This window comes from Sphaerodactylus townsendi, linkage group LG05 (genome assembly GCF_021028975.2).
Source record: "Sphaerodactylus townsendi isolate TG3544 linkage group LG05, MPM_Stown_v2.3, whole genome shotgun sequence".
In the NCBI taxonomy this organism is placed as follows: domain Eukaryota; kingdom Metazoa; phylum Chordata; class Lepidosauria; order Squamata; family Sphaerodactylidae; genus Sphaerodactylus; species Sphaerodactylus townsendi.
This window is the reverse complement of record NC_059429.1, coordinates 11,750,146-11,763,618: the sequence shown is the minus strand read 5'-3', so window position 1 is coordinate 11,763,618 and position 13,473 is coordinate 11,750,146. Positions and strand designations below refer to the sequence as shown.

The 13,473-nt window shown below is 46.3% G+C and overlaps 1 protein-coding gene across 4 annotated transcripts in view; it reads left to right on the top strand.

Annotated features, from left to right (window-relative positions):
- The window catches only part of LOC125432972 (cilia- and flagella-associated protein 251-like), a 50,336-nt gene that overhangs the window by 24,666 nt on the left and 12,197 nt on the right, over window positions 1-13,473 (top strand). For 3 of the 4 annotated variants that reach the window (XR_007244578.1, XR_007244576.1, XR_007244577.1), the window contains exons 2-3: window positions 3,502-3,640; window positions 4,068-4,114. The gene's annotated coding sequence lies outside the window, so the exon portion shown is untranslated. The remainder of the gene's footprint in view (window positions 1-3,501; window positions 3,641-4,067; window positions 4,115-13,473) is intronic. The other variant, XR_007244575.1, reaches the window with a different exon arrangement.

Genomic DNA, 13,473 nt, shown 5'->3' with positions numbered 1-13,473 from the left:
CCCCCTGAAGGCCAAAACGTAAAAAACACTAAAAAATTTAAAAACATAGAAACAAATCTCAATCGAAATAAGTTGGTGCCCCCTCCATAGACCAAATGGAGTGCCCGGGGACATAGGGTACCCCCTGTCTCTAGGCAGGTACACCACTGGTTCTGCATGTCCCTGGTGTTTTGTATTTACCCCATTGACAAAAGACAGAGGAAACGCCCCCCCCCTCAGCTTTCCCCTTCCTACCCAATCGACCCCTCGCCGACTCCAAAGACAGAGGGAATGTCTCTCCTCCGTCCCAGAGGGAAAGTGGGGAGGCGGGGAAAATATACCAGGTCTGCTCTCATGGTGTTTGCACGACAGTGGGATCACCTTGGGATTTTTTAAAAGAACCACCAAACTGGCGATTTTTGAATATCCCGGGGTAAGGGAAATATTGCAGGGCAGCACCGGGGCAGGCTCACATTTGTGCCAGGAGCCGTGAGGAGCTCACGACTGAACTGGGATATTTTTCTCGCTCAATTGACCATGCAGAAGCGACCCTGGAGGTCGAGAAAGAGAGCCAGCATGGTATAGTGTGGTTAAGAGTGGTGGACTGTAATCTGGAGAACTAGGGCTGCCAGATCTACAATTATCGGAGTGATGGTCGCCCATAATAACTAAATGATCTTCACTTGGCCTCTCTCTAGGGACCATCCTTATACTTCCCCCAGAGATCCTGCGTGCTATCAAAAGGAGACTTTTTGATCAAAAAGAAGAGTTTGGCTTTATATCCCCCCTTTCTCTCCTGCAGGAGACTCTCAAAGGGGCTGACAATCTCCTTGCCCTTCCCCCCTCACAACAAACACCCTGTGAGGTGGGTGGGGCTGAGAGAGCTCTGAGAAGCTGTGACTAGCCCAAGGTCACCCAGCTGGCATGTGTAGGAGGGCACAGGCTAATCTGAATTCCCCAGATAAGCCTCCACAGCTCAAGCGGCAGAGCGGGGAATCAAACCCTGTTCCTCCAGGTTAGATACACGAGCTCTTAACCTCCTATGGCACTGCTGCAACAATTTCTTATGAGCCAGAAAGACCTGTTCTCCTTTTAGTTCTTGACATTCAGCCCAAATTAGGTCAGATGGCTAAATATTTGTCTTCTTTGAAAAAAAAAACCCAAACGCAGGTGGATAATTGCAAGGGCCAAATGTAATGCACTCCCCACAGCTTTGTTCTATAGCCGATTACAGAACATTCCAGCTTTTGATAGACTTTGTCTCTATTTTTTGAAAATGCCCGAAACCCTTGTACATATTCTTTTTATCTGCCCCCATTACTCAAAGTTAAGACATACCAATCCTGCCCTTGAGTTTGACTCCAAGCCAAAGAACCGTTGTAATTTAAAGGTGGTACAAATGCTGGACAGTAGCCACCACAAGGACATTGAAAGCATTGCAATTTTCCTATTGCGAGTGCTTAAGATGCGTGACACGTTACCAGTGGTGGGATTCAGCCGGTTCGCACCACTTCGGCAGAACCGGTTGTTAAAAGGGTGAGCAGCAGTGGCGTAGTGGCTAAGAGCAGTGGCTAAGAGCAGGTGCACTTTGATCTGGAGGAACCGCGTTTGATTCCCTGCTCTGCTGCTTGAGTTGTGGAGGCTTTTCCAGGCTGTGGCGTAGTGGCTAAGAGCAGTGGCTAAGAGCAGGTGCATTCTGATCTGGAGGAACTGGGTTTGATTCCCCGCTCTGCCGCCTGAGCTGTGGAGGCTTCTCTGGGGAATTCAGATTAGCCTGCGCACTCCCACACATGCCAGCTGGGTGACCTTGGGCTTGTCATCGTTCTTCGGAGCTCTCTCAGCCCCACCTACCTCACAGGGTGTTTGTTGTGAGGGGGGGAAGGGAAAGGCAATTGTAAGCCCCTTTGAGTGTCTCCTACAGGAGAGAAAGGGGGGATATAAATCCAAACTACTACTACTACTACTCTCCTCCTCTTCTTCTTCTTCTTCTTCTTCTTCTTCTTCTTCTTCTTCTTCTCCTCCTCCTCCTCCTCCTCCTCCTCCTCCTCCTCCTCCTCCTCCTCCTCCTCCTCCTCCTCCTCCTCCTCCTCCCCCCCCTCCTCCTCCTCCTCTCACAGGAGTGCTGTGCACACTTTCTGCTACTGGCTGCCATTTCCCTTGCATTTTTTCCTTGTAACTTGAGTAGGCGTTTTTAAGCTTAAGAACAAACATTGGTTGTATCTAGACTGCAGTCATGTTATAAGGTTAAAAATATTGATTGCCACAATCTACTAGTTCTAAATTCCCAGTTTTCTTTTTTAAAAAAGGAAACCCAGCCCTTTTCCTTGTGGAAATTTAAGAGGGAATGTGTATTACCCCAATAAACCAATAAGACGTCTTTTGAAATGAATGCTGGGATTTCAGTGGAGCTAGCAGATCATGACAATAGATTATTATAAGCTAGCAATTTTAAAATATTCACCACCACCCTTGGGTGGCACCGGGGGAAATGCCAGCGGCTGCGGAGAGACAAGAAAAACAGTGCCAATGTGGACACGATCTTCCAAAAGGTGTACACACTATGCACAAATTCACTTTGGCCACAGTCTACCAGTTTGGGGATAGAGCAGTGGTTCTCAACCTGTGGGTCGCGACCCCTTTGGGGGTCGAACGACCCTTTCACAGGGGTCGCCTAAGACTCTCTGCATCAGTGTTCTCCATCTGTAAAATGGATAAATGTTAGGGTTGGGGGTCACCACAACATGAGGGACTGTATTAAAGGGTCGCGGCATTAGGAAGGTTGAGAACCACTGCCTAAGACTCTCTGCATCAGTGTTCTCCATCTGTAAAATGGATAAATGTTAGGGTTGGGGGTCACCACAACATGAGGAACATATTGAAGGGTCGCGATTAGGAAGGTTGAGAACCACTGCCTAAGATCTCGGCATCCGTGTTCTCCATCATAAAATGGATAAATGTTAGGGTTGGGGAGTCACCACAACATAGGAACAGTATTAAAGGGGTGTGACATTGCAGGAAGGTTGAGAACCACTGCCTAAGACTCTCTGCATCAGTGTTCTCCATCTGTAAAATGGATAAATGTTAGGGTTGGGGGTCCCCACAACATGAGGAACTGTATTAAAGGCCAGTTGCCATGGACATTGGGAGGAGGTTGAGAACCATTGCCTAAGACTCTCTGCATCAGTGTTCTCCATCTGTAAAATGGATAAATGATTAGAGGTTGGGGTCACACCCTACAACATGAGAGGAACTGTCAACATATTTAAAGTGGTAGTGGCATTGGGAAGGTTGAGAACCACTGGGATAGAGCAAAGGTGGAGAAAACCTGAAAAGAAAACAATTGGGGACGATGCGCCACAAAACCCACTCCAGTTTGAATGTCAAAGTGAAACTTCCATCTGGAAGTAGCCATCGTTGGGTTTTCCCACTTGATATGTGTGGGAGGGGGTGTTAAAAAGAAGAGGACCAGCTGTGACTGCTAATTAATATATATATATATCTTTCACATCTTGTCGGGTCTAGCAAGGATCCCAGGAAGGTGATATGGCCACAGGACCCTGTGAGGTACTGGAGAGAAATGAGGAATGCCCAGACACTATAAAAGGGCTGTCCATACAGAAAGAAAGCACTCATCAACAATTGAAAGAGGACAGAAAAGAAGGTACTTCTTAAATTTTTTTAAAGCCAGCATGAAGTAGGGGTTAAGAGCAGGCGGATTCTACTCTGGAGAACTGGGTTCGATTCCTCACTCCTCCACATGAAGCCTGCTGGTTGACCTTGGGTCACTCGCAGTTCTCTCAGAGCTCTCTCAGCCCACATGGAGGAAGGCAATGGCAAACTTACTTCCAAACATCTCTTGCCTTGAAAACATTATTGAGTGGCCACGAATCATCTGTGACTTGAGGGCAATTGTTCTCCACCAGAAGTCTAGAGACCCACTATATTTCATCCGCATGGATCAGTGAGCTTTAACCTTCCCAAAGTTCCAGGGCAGAAATAAAACACCTCTATCCATTTTTATTATTGGTAAATTATTTCCTTGATGCTTGATTTCCAGTAACATTTGTGTATGTGTGTGTTTTTATCAGATGCCAAGACACCCACAAGTAAAGAAGAGGTAAATGGCACCCCAAACGTAAGTTGTCCTGAGGTTTTTGTGATCGTTTAAAACTATTAACTCCCTGTCTCCTCTATACTGGGAATCTGAGGTTTGTATTTCTACTGAGATTTTTTACAGAATACGAATGACTAGATAAGATGTTCTCTTAGGGCAGTGATAGCGAACCGAGTGCCCAAATTGCAACCCAAAACCCACTTATTTATCGCAAAGTGCCAACAGGGCAATTGAACCTGAATACTAAGGTTTTAGTTTAGAAAAAAACGGTTGGCTGCCACCAGTGGCAAGCGTTACTTTCAGGAGTAAGCTTGGTGCGTAGTCGGTGGCTTTGCTTTGAAGCAACCTGCCTTCAACTCTTCCGTAACGGGTGAATCACGACCCTAGGAGGGTTTACATTCAGAAGCAAGCCCACGTTGCCAGCAACCAAGCTTACTCCCAGGTAAAGGAGATCGTGCTTTAGATTCTTAGCATGAAAATCAGTGGGGTTTAACAAGCTTTGGCACCCAACAGGGTTATTCTTACACTGCCTCCCCAAAACTAGGTCTTAGGTTTAGCAATGCTAATAATCGAGGCCTCCAGCGGCTCCCAGGCCAGCCTAGATGTGGGGGGTGGGGGGCGTGAGGGACAGGCAGACTCTAAGAACATAAGAACATAAGAACAAGCCAGCTGGATCAGTGACCAGAGTCCATCTATGGTCCAGCTCTCTGCTACTGCGCGGAGTGGGATTCCCACCCAGGCGTAAGCCTTTGGGAGACTGGGTGGGGCACCTGCGGGATGTGAAAGCAATCCGAGGTAGGGGCCTTGCTTATGGGTTGTTGCTCCCGGTGCAGCACCCTGGTCTGCTCAGTCGCTCTTTGCAATCGATACTCAAGATGCAAAGAGGATCAAGATTGGTAGCCATAAATCGACTTCTCCTCCATACATCTATCCAAGCTATCCAGGTTAGTGGCCACAACCACCTCCTGTGGCAGCATATTCCAAACACCAATCACACGTTGCGTGAAGAAGTGTTTCCTTTTATTAGTCCTAATTCTTCCCCCCAGCATTTTCAGACTCTGTTTGCACGTGCCCACAGAGCAGGCTCTGAGGGCCACCTCTGGCACCCGTGCCATAGGTTTGCCACCGCTGTGTTAAGGGAACAGATTTGGTGCGAGCGAATACTTTTTTGGCTCGGCCAAACAGATGAGTCAAGCTTTTTGAGTATCGCACAACACAAAAAATTCCCTTACGCTGAATCAGATCATCAGCCCCCTCTGGCCTAATGACCTTTTGTCTAACGGACAGCTGTTCCTTTCCGGGCAGAGAGACACCTGCTACATAAGATCCTTCCAATGCGAGTGGCAGGAACGGAACACGGAATGTTGCTGAATGCAAAGCACATGCTCTTTTTAAATTATAGCTTTACTATAAACCGTTAGAATATACCATTACATCAAATTGCTTTCCGTTAACGTGACACCAAAAAGAGAAAAAAACAATTATCCATAGAAGAGTAAATGATACCGTAACGCCTCCAACTAACCGCTTAAATGCATCTCCTCTTCTGGTTTAGCTTGGTTCCAATAATTTAAGAATAAAGACTATCTTTGCATGATGAGCGACTGTTCGTGTTTCTTCTTTATGTTACCGCGCTGCCTGGTAACTTTTAATAGCTCCAGACCAACCAGCTCTCGGCAGCGCAGAGGAACAGAAACGGGGCCCAACACAGCGAGCATAGTGAAATAATAAAAGAGTTTATTGAGATGCTGACCTACGTGTCAGCACCTCCACACCACGGCAACTGCGCTGCCTAGCAGCTTTACAACAACTTATATACACTTTCTCCCGCCCGGGAGTCCGGGGGAATACAGGACAGCCTACAACCATTCATTCACAAAATACGTAGCAATCAATCATACATCTACAAATACATAAGAACCAATTAGAGTCCAGTGGGCAGTCCCTTCTTGAATTTTGCAGCCGAAGTAGGGCGAGGCGATGGCGTAGGCACAGGCGGGAAAAACACAAAAGAGTCCTTTGGGTGCTTGGCGTCAGGAAACGAAACCTAACGACGACAGCACCCTTACCTGCCAGCTGGTGGGATTAAGGCAGCTGGAGGCGCTTCTTCCGGGGTCCCTTTTGTCAACGTCCATTCAGGGCTTTTACAAATGAAAGGGACATGCCCAGGTGGAGCAGGGGTGGATTCCTGCCTTGAGCCAAGGAGGGTCCATGCAGACACAAATACAAAATATTGCTACAATTCCTACTTTCTACCTAATACAAGTTGTTCCTACTTAACTTATACAGAAATAAAACATAGTTCCATCTTTATTTAAAAGCCAGATCAGAAATGGAATAAATCATCTCTGACTCCGCTATCATTTACACCCCGTTTGTTTGTAAACTGCAATCTCATCTATTCCCGTAATTAGCCACCTCTTCCTAAGCCATGTATCTATTAGAGTATTGGACTGCTTCCAATAACTGAAATCCTTGCAGCCACATTAAATTCCCCATGAGATGCATGCGTTTTTTTTCCCTAATAGCTTCTCCATTTGTCCTAATTTCACTGGCGTGGATTTCGCCCCGCTAGTTCAGATTTTGCTCCATACCTTGCGCAAAAATATTTTTTCAAATATCGGGACGAGTCTCCCCAAGTAGGGAGACGAATTCCTCTTTCCTGACGGCATCTCCGATGTTGATCTGAACACGAGGAAGAACTTCCTGACAATTAGAGTGGTTCCTCTATGGAACAGGCTTACTCGAGAGGTGCTGGGCTCTCCTTTGAAGGTTTTTAAGCAGAGGCTAGATCAGGGGTGGGCAATTATTTTTTCCATGGGGCCGCATAAGAAACAGAAAATATTGTGGAGGGCTGGGCCAAAAGGCAGGGGGGCGAGGCGCTTTTGAAAGCCCCTCAGAAGCCGGCAGCCAAGGCAACCGGCTTCTGCGGGGCTTTCAAAGGCACCTCACTCCCCACACGGCAGGGGGGCCAGTCAAGGTCATCCGGCGGGCTGGATGTGGCCCGCAGGCCGTATAATGCCCAGGTCTGGGCTAGATGGTTGTCTGACAGCAATGCTGATATGTTGAACTTTGGAAGATCACGGGAGGCAGGGTGACCCAGGGCTCAGCTCTTGTAGGCTTTTCTTATATGCCAAGGATAAAGTTGATACCCCTTTGGAATCAGGAAGGAATTTTTCTCCAGGCCAGATTGGCCATGGAGCCTGGAGGGTTCCCCCCTTCCTCTGGGCATGGAGGGGTCACTGGGGAAGTGTGTGTGTGGGGGGGGGAGAATAGTTGTGAGTTTCCTGCACTGTGCAAGAGGTGGAACTAAGTGACCTTCGGGGTCCCCTCCAGCTCTATTTTTCTATGAACTATTGGTAAACGCTTTCTGTCACTGTGTTTAAAATACCATCTTTACATCAATTTCAGGACATTCTTCCTGATATTAACATTAACTAATTTATATCTAATATATCCCTATATGTAGATTTTCAATTTTTCTGAGCTAAATCGGTCTGCCATCCATACCTCTGTACTGAATTTTTTTTTAAGTCTAGTTCTAACAGATGGTGATTCTGCACAGGCCAAATGTAATGGCCCTTTTAAAAAATGGCCCTTTAAAAAATGCTATGGGGGAGAAGTTCCCATAGAACAGTGGTGGTGAACCTTTGGCACTCCAGATGTTATGGACTACAATTCCCATCAGCCCCTGCCAGTCCATAACATCTGGAGTGCCAAAGGTTCGCCACCACAGCCATAGAACTTGCCCCCCCAATCGCTTCTAACCTGTTCTATTTGGATTAGCCTGTACACTCCAACACATGCCAGCTGGGTGACCTTGGGCTAGTCACAGCTTCTCGGAGCTCTCTCAGCCCCACCTACCTCACAGGGTGTTTGTTGTGAGGGGGGAAGGGAAAGGACTTTGTAAGCCTCTATGCCTATTAAAGGTTAATAAAGATAAAGACTTTGTAAGCCCCTTTGAGTCTCCTTACAGGAGAGAAAGGGGGGATATAAGAAAGAAAAAGAGAGGATATTGAGAAAGAAAGGAGAGAGTGGGGATAGGAGAGAAAGGGGGGATATAAATCCAACTCTTCTTCTTCTTCTTCTTCTTCTTCTTCTTCTTCTTCTTCTTCTTCTTCTTCTTCTTCTTCTTCTTCTTCTTCATATAAATCTAACTCTTCTTCTCCTTCTCCCTCCTCCTTTCCTCCTTCTTCTCCTCTCTTCTTCTTCTTCTTCTTCTTCTTCTCCCTCCCCCCTTCTTCCCTTCTTCTTCTTCCCTTCTTCTTCGTCTTCTTCCTCTGCTTCTTCTTCTTCTTCTTCTTCTTCTTCTTCTTCATTTGCCTGAACCCGGGTTAAATGAAAGTCGCTAAATCAGCAACTTCTTTTCTTCAGGTGAGGTCTCAGACACTTCCTGCTTGCCTGTGCAAACTACGGCAAGTAGGAAATGTCCTATTCCCACCCCTTTCTGTCCACCATTATGGTGCATTCCCCAGGTGGCTGCATTAGAGTGGATTCTCCAATAGGCAGTGCCATGTCGTACCAGCAAGTGGGTGGGGGGATTCTCGGGTGGGGGATTCTCAGCTGCGTGGTTCTCAGGGAAACACCATGTTTCCTGTGCAAACTGGGCCGCTTCTTGCCGCCATGATCCCAGCAATCCCGGCTGGCCCCTACTCCTGCAGTGCAAATGGCGGCACATGCTGGCAGGGGGTGATGGGAATTGTAGTCCATAACATCTGGAGTGTCAAAGGTTTGCCACCACAGGTCTAGAAAGTACCTGAGTAAACCACAGCTACGTGGGTTTTGGCGAATGTGCCACTATCTGGATTGGTGAATGTGCCACTATCTGAACACCTGATTTCTAGGCACCTGATTTCTAGGCCGGTGTCTGCTTTTCGGATGAGAGGCAAGCCGTGTTTGGTTCAGCACCACACTTCCATTCCTACAGAGGAAAGGAAACACTTTGTGGGCCTTCCCCACTTCTTACTCCTCCTTCTGCTGCATCGCCACTCTCCTCAAGAAGCGCGGGGTCCTAATGGCACTTCTACTACAGGGGCGGTAACAACGCTGCCACTCCTAAGCTGCCAGCTCTCAAGCATTCCACACGCGCCATTCCTATGCTCTTCAAAACGGCGCCTTTTGATGCCGACCCTAATGCAGAGTATGGGGGGTCGTGGGGAAGTTCGGGCGCGCAAGACTAGAAATGACGTGACTGGAGAGTAGCGTGCAGCAAAGGGGAAACAACCAAAGTGGGGAAACGGCCTGTGTTTGTATTTTGTAACCGCATTGCAAGATGTATATTGGGTGCAGAATTTTTTTTAAGTTTCAAGTCCTTTTAAAAATAATGTTTTTATTAATTTTTTCAAATATAATACGAGAAAAGAAAAGATAGAAAAAGAAAAAAATACAGCTACCCATAAATTATATATATGTATATTAACTCCAACATGTTGGATTTTAAAAAATACAACACTAATATCATTCAGAGAGAACATTACATAGTTTTAAAACTTGTTACCTTCTGACATTTAATTCCAAAACAGCAGCAAGTTTCTAGTGAGCAGTTACTTATATGTTAGTCAATGACAAATTAATATCCTTAGTATTGTTATTATTCTTACATAATCGATTCCGCTTCAAATAAGAAATACAGCTCCTATTTCTCATCAAGCTCTTCTTTTGACTGTCTGTTTACCAGATTTGTTAATTTGGCCATCCTAGCAGATTCTCTAACTTTAACTTCCCAGGGTTCTATGTTTTTAAAAAAATCTCTTTTAGTTTTCCAACAGGATACAACTATTATTCCTGCAGCTGTTAATCAGTGCCAACATAGTTCATCAAGCTTCTTTAGAAGATTTTCAAGCGAAATGCCTAATAGCAGACTTTTTGCAGTAAAAGGGGTTTTTAAGGGAGGGGTGGGGGTTTTTTTTGCATTTTCATATATTCTTCTATCCAATACTTCTTGATTTTATTTTAAAGTTTCAAATCCTAAAGGCAGGCAGCTGCAATGCACTCTTGCAAAGAAGAAAAACATGGACAATATTTAAGTGGCCGATGCCAAAAGAGGGGCAGAGCGCGATGTCCGAATGATCCCAAGCAGCTGCAGAGACCACTGAAGAAAGAGTTAGCTAGTAAGGTGCACGTTACCTCAGAAACCAAAGGTACATGTTACCTCAGATGAGGAACCTGTCCCAGTGTTATTGGTCTAGAACACTGATGGCGAACCTTTTCGAGACCGAGTGCCCAAACTGCAACCCAAAACCCGCTTATTTATCGCAAAGTGCCAACCCGGCAATTCTAACCTGAAAGCCGAGGTTTTGAAGTTAAGCAAAAGTGGTTGGTTCTGAGGCGGTAATTTTCACTCTGGAGTAAGCTTGGTGGTAGTTGTTGGTTTTGCTTTGAAGCAACCATGAAACTCTTCGAACGTAAGTGGAATCACTTAATTCTAGGAGGGTTTACCTAGAAGCAAGCCACATTGCTAAAGTAACTGAGCTTACTCCTGTGTAAAGGATCGCACTTAAGTTCTTTTGCATGAAAATCTCAAAGTAATTTAAATAGCACTTAACAGGGTTACCTATACTGCTTCTCCAAAACTAGGTCTTAGGTTTAATGCTAATAATCAAGCCCAGCAGCCCAGGCCAGCCTACATGTGTGTGTGGGGGAGGGGCGGGTGATTTCCCCCCTACATGATGAACCTTGTTTAGGCGCGTGCTCCACAGAGAGGGTTCCCAGTGCCAACTCCTCTGGCACCTCAAGTGCTATAGGTTCTATCACTGGTCTAGAAAGTACCTGAGTAAACCACAGCTAAGTGGGTATTGGCGAATGTGCCACTATCTGGATTGGCGAATGTGCCAATATCTGAATACCTGATTTCTAGGCCCGTGTCTGCTTTTCGGATGAGAGGCAGGCCGTGTTTGGTTCAGAACCACACTTCCATTCCTACAGAGGAAAGGAAACACTTAGGAGGCTGTCCAAAAATTGTTGCTGTGTGAGCACATGGATCTCTATTGGGAAAGAAGAGCTAAGGGCAAACGCTCCTTCAGAGCCAAATGCCAGAGGAAACCGTGGCCATGCCAGATGACGGGCATGTCTTCCCTGTCGCAGAACAGTGAGAAGCTATCACTTTCCTGGAGGTTTTAAAAACAATGGCGTTTGTTAAAGTTTAATTATTTTTTTAAAAATTGTGTATGGAGCATAGAAGAAAAAGAAGGGTTTGGATTTACATCTCCCCTTTCTCTCCTGTAGGAGACTCAAAGGGGCTTACAATCTCCTTGCCCTTCCCCCCTCACAACAAACACCCTGTGAGGTGGGTGGGGCTGAGAGAGCTCCAAGAAGCTGTGGCTAGCCCAAGGTCACCCAGCTGGCGTGTGTGGGAGTACGCAGGCTAATCTGAATTCCCCAGATAAGCCTCCACAGCTCAGTCGGCAGAATGGGGAATCAAACCCGGTTCCTCCAGATTAGAATAGCCAAAAATACAAAAGAAATATCAAGCAACAATCCACAATGACTGAAGCTCTTACTTTGAATCAGGAAAAAAGAAACCAAGGACATTAAAAACCTCCATCCAATAGACATACACACAAAACGTCTCCCGGTTTGAATAGACATACTATCTGGGTTTGAATCCCTTCTTGTACCTTGGGAGCTCGCCTAGCCTCAGCCTAGCCTAGCTCACACTCTCAGCCTAGCCTAGCTCACAGTTGTTCTAAGGGCAAAACGGAGGAGACACGTTAGACAGTGGGAGTCTTGACTCCAGGATACAGTGATCTCACACTTACTCACTCTCCTACCTGTGCATTTGCGGCTACAATTTTGGGTCCATGCTGGCAGGGGCTGATGGGAATTGTAGTCCATAACATCTGAGTGCTGCCTCAGCCACCATGGCTTGAGAGGATCCTTGACAGGTGGTCTTGCTGTCTGATCCGTTTGCCTGCTCTCAATGGGCTCATCTCGCTGTTGTCCAGAAACAAACTATCTGTCATGCAAGTTGGCTTGAAAAAAATCAAGTCAGGGTTGTTAAACCATGTGACTTCTGTCACTACCATTGCTTTATAACAGAGGTTGGCTTCTCCATTCACCCACTCAGTATCTTTTTCTGCTGCAGCTTGTTGCCATTTCGACTACATGTGCTGCTACTGCATGCCATGTGGGATCCATGCATGGTTCTCACCACTTCTCTATGAGGGTTGTTCACTATTGTGCAACCTGTAACTTTGCAATGGAAAATAATTATTTTTTTTAAAGAAAAATTAAGGAAAAAAAAGAGGGCTGGAAAATCACAATCTACTCCCACTTAAGGAGGAGCAGCAATGGCGTAGTGGTTAAGAGCAGGTGCATTCTAATCTGGAGAACTGGGTTTGATTCTCCGCTCTGCCGCCTGAGCTGTGGAGGCTTATCTGGGGAATTCAGATTAGGCTGTGTACTCCCAACACATGCCAGCAGGGTGACCTTGGACTAGTCACAGTTTCTCAGAGCTCTCTCAGCCCCACCTACCTCACAGGTTGTTTGTTGTGAGGGGGGGAAGGGCAAGGAGATTGTCAGCCCCTTTGAGTCTCCTGCAGGAGAGAAAGAGGGGATATAAATCCAAACTCTTCTTCTTCTTAACTAGGACGCTGTTAAATGACTGGGGGAAAACTGCTCCACAGACCTTTATGTCCTAACTACTTTCCTGGGGTTATTTGTTCAGGCTGTATTGATTCTGGTTGCATAAGAGGAATTTTGGACCCAGGATCTTCCCACATTATCCTGTTTTGATTGTTAATTTCGCCAAGACCCAATGTGTGAGCTGTGGTTTTACTCTGGTAAATTCTCTCTAGACCACAACACTCCTCAAGTAGGTTCCTAGAGGTGGGATCCAGCAGGTTCTCACAGGTCTCTGTAGAGTAGGTTACCACTCATTTTGTGTGTGCCGAGAGTGGGTTACCAATTGGTGATTTTGCTACTTGATTTTTGGCCTTTAGTGACTCCCCTCCTTGGAAAGCAGTAGCTGCAGTGAACTTGAAGTAAAGTTCAGCAGGAGGTGCACTGGCATGCGTGGCAGCTCATGCCTCAAGTGTATTCGTTTGCTTCCCAGCTATGACTGGAGCAGCTGGGCCAAGGGCTCCACACAGCTGCCCTGCCCCAGGAATGTCTCACTTAGAATGTCTGCCACTCTGCTGTTGTGCTCCTCATTTCTAGCCCTATTGGCACTACGCCACAGTTTGAATCCCATCACCATGGGAACCTGTTACTAAATTTTTTGGATCCCACCACTGGGCAGGTTCCTCATCTGAGGTAACAAGCACCTTTGGTTTCTGAGCACAATCCCTTGTTCCTACTTGAGTAATTAAACTGCACTTTCTGATTCTAAGATGCTTCCTTTTTTTATTTCTGGAGAGCAGCGGTGAAAATTATCCCACTTT